We start from the raw sequence: 7,328 nt of genomic DNA, 5'->3' as shown, positions 1-7,328 counted from the left end.
GCAAGCTCCGCCTCCCGGGTTCACGCCATTCGCCCGTCTCAGCCTCTCCGAGTAGCTGGGACTACAGGTGCCTGCCACCACGCCCGGCTAATTTTTTGTATTTTTTTAGTAGAGACGGGGTTTCACCGTGGTCTCGATCTCCTGACCTCGTGATCTGCCCGCCTCGGCCTCCCAAAGTGCTGGGATTACAAACGTGAGCCACCGCGCCTGGCTGGATACTGACATTTTGATTTCATGATATACTGACATATTTCACAACACAAAAGGGCAATCTAACATTTGTTCTTCTTTAACAAAAAGAAAATTTGTCTGAAAGACTGTTATCCCCATTTTTGTGCCCTGAATGGTCGCTCAGAACATTCATACCTCCATCGTTTGCTCAGTTCTGCCCCAAATGGTAAGATCGTTCTTTTTTTTAATCTGAATCATGAGGGATTCATCTAGGTACATGTGTCCAGTCTGTAGCTCTGTGCTTGCATCCTTGCTGTACCTAATCCTCATCTGGTGGCTCAGTTCTAATACCTGGCTTTCACCTCGTAATCACACTTAGCCTCATAGGCCCCTACCACCTCTTCCACATTTGCAGAGCACTTACTATGAGCTAGGCACTATTTTAAGTATTTTACATTTACTAACCCTTCTAATCCTACAAGACTCCTATCAGTAGAACCTATTGTTATCCCCAATTGACAGTGAGGAAACTCAGCAACAGGGAAGCTAACTAAGTTTTCTCAATTTCATGCAGCTCGTAAGTAGCAGAGATGAGATTCAAACTCAGGTCATCTGACCACAGAGTCAACACTCTCAACCCCTGCACAATATTATTTCAATAGTTAATACCTGGGGTTTTGGTCTCTGCTCCTGAGTTATTCTTCCAGCAACAAATCTTACTTTAATATCTATATAGTGCTTCATAGTTCAATATGATTTCATCTCTATGACCATATTTGTTCCTGTGGCCACTATATGAGATAGGATGAGTCTGAGGAAACTGTGGTTCACAAAGAGTGCACAGGGGGCAGTGAATGGTAGAATCAAAACTTAAACCTGGCTCTTTGGCTATGTTCTTTTCATTACCCCAGTGATTCTGGGGCTTAGAAAAAGAAGATTTCCATGAGGCGTGGACTTTCTGATGGAGATGGGGCCTGACCAAAACCTTGAGTTGTAGGTAGCTCTTAGACTGAGGGAAAAAAGGATGAGAAAATAGAGAATAAAAGAAAAAAATAACAGAAAAGGGAGATGAGAGAGGATGGCTTCTAGATACATTATAATTAAAGAAATGAATCTACTTGGTAGTGGTTTGGATATTGAGAGCAAAGGAAAAGTTAGAAGCAAAATTGACTCCAAGATTTCAAATGTGAGAAACCAAGAGATCATTAATGCCATTCACAGAAACAAATGAAATGAAAAGGGAAGTGGTTTGACATAAAAGCTGTGAGTTTGGCTACAATCATGATGAATGTCGAGTGACCCTTGGACATACAAGTGGGCAAATGTATAGCAGATGGAAAAGATAAGATGTGGAAATGGAAGTCTTGGAGGTATCCACTTAGAGGTGATATTTAAAACTAAGGGTTGATAAGAAATTACAGAGAAAGGAAAAAACGTAATAGGTTATAGGCTAAACAAATGCTAAACCTTTGAGGGAAACCCAAACTTAAGGAAGAGAAAAGGAAAAATAGACAAGAAGGGAAGTGGTAGAAAAGTAGTTGAATAAATAGTATAGAGTCATGGACAAGAAGGAAAGAGAAAATTTAAGAAGTAGGAATTGATCATGTGTGTCACATAGAGCCAAGGGAATAAATAAAATGAGAATTTGGAAAAGTATTCCTTATAGCCCTTATCACACTTGTAATGAATTATTTGGGTGAGTTAACACCCTTCCTAACTAGACTGGAGATATATAAAGGCAGACTTAAGTGTTCCCTACTGTAACTTCAGTGCTCAGCAATGCCTGATGCATAGCTGTCACTAAATAAATATTTATTGAATGGATGAATGAATGCATAAATAAATGAATGTACTTGAATTTCCTAGCAGCACTACAGGTGACCCTTGGAAGTACAGTGTCAATAAAGTGATGAAGATTGATTTTATGTCATAGGGGAATTTGAAAGAAAGATTTTAAAAGAGAAAGTGAGGCAAGTAGGGTATGTTTTATTAATCACTTCTTAGAGAAATGTTTTTGTTAAAAGGAGAGAGAGACCAGATCAAGTGAATTTTTTATCCTAGTACACTACATATTTATTATATTTTGTTCCTCTAAGAGCTCCTCCCTATTTTAGATAATCTTCTAGAACCTAAGGTAGCCACAGCAGTTGCTAACTCTGCAAGTAATAGAAGCACCATCTGCTTTTTTGCTGTCTTCAGTGAAATCAAAAGTCCATGGGCTAAGCATGACGGAAGACGTAGAGAAACAGAGGTCAAAGGAAATGATGATACTCCCCACAGAAACAGATAACCAGGAATGGAACGAGGTTGGAGAGAAGTTTTGTGAAATCGTGGAAAATGTGTGAATGTATATAGAGGGGTGAGAGAGAAAGAGGATGAGAGACCACAGACAAGTAAGATATGAATGTACAAAAGCATATTTACAAGTAGATTATAAGTAGAATGTATTAAAGATGATTAGCTAAGTGCTTACGTAGGCTGGCAAAATAGTCATAAGATATATCATCATATAACAGAGCTTAAGTAAAACGAACTGCTCATTTTACATATTAAAGTTACATTTCCTTTTCCTTCCCTTAACATACTAAATAATAATAAGGAAGTAATTTCAACAAAAATACTAAATGGGCCTCCAAAAGAAAAGAGGTAGAAGCTCAATAATTTTATTCACTAAACCTATCAGAAGACTAACATATCTGAATAAATAGAAGGATAACATAGCTAATACCCAAACTTAAAATAGCAAAGAATTTCAGGAAATCATAAATACATAGAAAAAGCATGATTCAACAACTAAAAGAGCAGTAAGACATTTTCTCAGATATTAGTTGCCCACATGTAAATATGCATGTATATGTGGGTATGTACATATATATACTGAGGGGTGCAAGGACCAATTTAAGGATTTCACTAGAGTCCGAACAAATGGCTTCATGCATTTAAGACCTAGGGTATGAATTGTAACACTTTTGTGTGTAAGCTGTTGTCCAAATAACATATAAACAACTTATTATAAAATGAAAAAATTATATACTTAATTCCTGTGTTTAAAATACTTTTCAAGGAGGCTACTACTTAAGTAGTACTTCTAAGTGCATTATTACATGTAAACAATATTTTATACTATTTTGAATGCTATAAATATATAACTCCTGTTTTCTCCAGGCATATGCTTTTCTCCAAGCATACACATATACTTGGAGCAAAGAGAAGTTACATATTAATAGTTGTAAAATTACATTTTTCATTTAAATGAGGAAGACAGTATTGGTAATTAAAACAATCTATATTAAAGAGAAATTTTTTAAACCCTGATGCATCTTTTCAGAGTATATTAATGTTCACAGTTAATATCGCATTTCTGTAAGCTCTTACAATATCATATTCATGTTTAAATTATTCCAGGTTTTTCAGACTTTATTAATCCTTCTACTGAATTTATATCCATACTGGATATTTGTCCATATCAAAAATGGAACTGAATGTAAAAACAAATAATTCCAAATGAAACATCTAAGTTTTCTAATAAATGAAAGAAATTCAGAGCAAGAGGACCATCTATGTTATATAGAGATGTGAGAGGTTTATATAGAGAGGTGTGAGAGATTTATAGCAAAATGATGCAACACTTCTGCTGTGAATTTGATTTTTTTTATGTCACTAGAATGCATATTTGTTCCTGGAGGCACTCACTCTTCAGTAGAACCTAGTGCAATGCTTCACTTCACAGATAGAATCAAGTGTTAATAACAAAAAGATACTTATATTTCCCTCCTCAATCCATTAAACTCATAGCTACCAATGGCCAAAATGTCCCTTCTGTACATATTTCTCCCTTTTTTATTGTAAAATACAATATCAAATGGTGGAAGGAGCTGTTTTCTTCCTGACCAGCAAATCCCACTATTCCCCCACCATACACAAAATACAGAAATTAAGAAATCAGATATCACACTGGAGATCCCTAAACACATTAGTCTTACCTTAATCTGAAGGTTAGAATGTTTTTGTGGGCTTATTTTTCTCTCAAACACACAAACTGTAGAATGCTGGACTACTTGACCCTTGTGAACTACTTGGAGCAGGAACTTGAAAAACCAGCCTCTCATATTCCCACAATCTATTTACACATTGAACACACCCAGTAGCACAGAGTAATGTTTATCTGTTGCAGACAGCTATTCCAAGAAGAATGCAGTATCTCTAAAGCTGAGCTTTCAAAAAGGAATGTCTCTGTTGATCAGCAGGGGAAAGGTAACAGGTTTCATCTAAAGCACATTTTAAACATTTTTTGACATGAGGTGTTTTTTACACCAGTGTTTTAAAGGTGATTCACTCTTTTAATATTCTTCTACCCCTGAAAATCTCTATTCTTAAAAAAGTTGGGAAAAATGTGATAACAATGAACACATATGTGCCAGGCACTATTGTAAGTGCTTTACGTATATCCTCTCCAATAATTCTCCAAATGTATTAGGTATGTACTATTATTATCCCCATATTATAAATGAACAAACTAAGTAGTCTACCCACAGTCACCCAGTTAGTAAGTACTGGAGTCAAAAGTTAAATCCAGGCACTCCATAACCATAGTCCAGGCATCTAATCATAGCACTGTACTATGTATGTATGACTTTTAGAAGACAAATGTGTAACAGTATGTGATTGCTCAGCTGAACATTAGAGAATGAGTGAGGTTTTCTCAGTGCTTGTATGATACTGAATCTTTAGTTGAAGTAAGTGAAATTTTTGTTAAGATCACTTCCGCCAAGGTGATTACCCATTTATGTTACCATAGCCAGGTCCCTTTTAGCTACAGTGTGGAACCCCAAAGGTGGTGTCCTGGAGAATTGAAAACATGAGTCTAGCTTGAAGTACCAAGAGAGTTATTACTTTCTTATGTTAAAAAACTCATACAAAAGAAGTCAATACAACACCTTTGAAAAGTTTAGAGATATATGTTTTGTTCTGTTTTTTTCAGATTGGATGATTACTTTTGATCTGTCTTGAAGCTCATTTGATGCTAGCCATCTCCAAACTAATGTGAGCCCATCTAGTGTGTTATTAATTTCAGTTACTATAATTTTTTAAGTTCTAAAATTTCCATGTGGTTATTTTTATAGTTTCCATTTCTCTGCTGAAATTCACTATCTGTACATTTATGAAGATCATATTTTCCTTTCATTCTTTGAACCTATTTTCTGTTTGTTCTTTGAATACATAATAATTGATTTAGTCTTTTTCTATGAAGTTTAACAACTGGACATTTTTGGGTCTGTTTCTATTGATTTCTTTTTATGACAATAGGTGATATTTTCTTGTTTCTTTGCATATTGAATTTTTTTATTGTATATTGGACAACGGGGATCATATAGTGTAAAGACTCTGCTATCTCCCTCTGAGGAGTATTAATATTTGTTCTATTAATATTTGGCATTTCCATAGAATTGGCTTGGTTTTGCTAATGTAGTTACGCAGAAAGCCTAAGGTCCTTTCCAAGCCTGATGAATTTGGGAGATCAACCTACAAATTCTTTCTCCCCTGCAGATCTTATAAGGGCTGAGTTTTAGGATTTTTTATTTGTAATTTTTATGGAAAAATAGTAGGTGTTATATTTATGAGTTACAGAGATATTTTGATACAGGCTTGCAATATATAAATATCACATCAGGGTAAATGGGGTATCCATAGCCTCAAGCAATTATCCTTTGTGTTACAAATAATACAATCGTACTCTCTTCATTATTTTAAAATGCACAATTAAATTATTCTTTTTACTATAGTTACCCTGTTGTACTAAGAAATACTATGTCTTATTCATTCTTTCTATTTTTGTACCCATTAATCCTCCCTACCTCCCCCCAGCACCTCACTACCCTTCCCAGCCTCTGGTAACCATCTTTCTACTCTCTATCTCTATGAGTTCAATTATTTTCATTTTCAGCTCCCACAAGTAAGTGAGAATATGCAAATTTTTTTTCTGCGTCTGGCTTATTTGACTTAACATAATGACCTTCAGTTCCATCCATGTTGTTGCAAACGACAGAATCTCATCCTTCTTTATACATGGTAGCACTCTATTGTGTATATGTACCACAGTTCCTTTATCCATTCATCTGTTGATGGACATTTATACTGCTTCCAAATTTTGTCTATTGTAAATAGTGCTGCAGTAAACATGGGAGTGCAGATATCTCTTGAATATACTGATTTCCTTTCTTTTAGGTATATACTTAGGAGTGGGATTGCTGGATCATATGGTAGCTCTATTTTGAATTTTTTGAGGAACCTCCAAATGGTTCTCCATGCGATTGTACTATTTAAATCTAAGACCTCAAACTATGAAACAACAAAAAGAAAACATTGTGAAACCTCTCTAGGACATTTGACCGGGCAAGGATTTATTGAGTAATACCCCACAAGCACAGGCAACCAAAGCAAACAGTGACAAATGGGATCACATCAAGTTAAGAAGCTCCTGCATAGCAAGGAAACAATCAACAAAGTGAAGAGCCAACCTACAGAGCAGGAGAAAATATTTGCAAACTACCAATCTGACAAGGGATTAATAACCAGAATATATAAGGAGCTCAAATAACTCTATAGGGAAAAATCTAGTGATCTGATTTAAAAACTGGCAGGGGATCTCAATAGACATTTCTCAAAAGAAGACATACAAATGGCAAAAAGGCTATGAAAAGGTGCTAAACATCAGTGATCATCAGAGAAATGCAAATCAAAACTACAATGAGATGTCATCTTACTCCAGTTAAAATGGCTTATACCCAAAAGAGAAGCAATAACAAATGCTGGTGAGGATTTGGAGAAAAGGGAACACTTGTACACTGTTGGTGTGAATATAAATTAGCACAACCACTCTGGAGAACAGTTTGAAGATTCCTCTAAAAACTCAAAATATGAACTTTAAAGTAGTTTTTTCCAATTCTGTGAAGAAAGTCATTGGTAGCTTGATGGGGATGGCATTGAATCTATAAATTGCCTTGGGCAGTATGGCCATTTTCACGATATATATTCTTCCCACCCATGAGCATGGACTGTTCTTCCATTTGTTTGTATCCTCTTTTATTTCATTGAGCAGTGGTTTGTAGTTCTCCTTGAAGAGGTCCTTCATGTCCCTTGTAAGTTGGATTCCTAGG

This window comes from Hylobates moloch, unplaced genomic scaffold, assembly GCF_009828535.3.
Source record: "Hylobates moloch isolate HMO894 unplaced genomic scaffold, HMol_V3 SCAFFOLD_7, whole genome shotgun sequence".
Taxonomy (NCBI): Eukaryota; Metazoa; Chordata; class Mammalia; order Primates; family Hylobatidae; genus Hylobates; species Hylobates moloch.
This window is presented reverse-complemented; position numbering follows the sequence as displayed.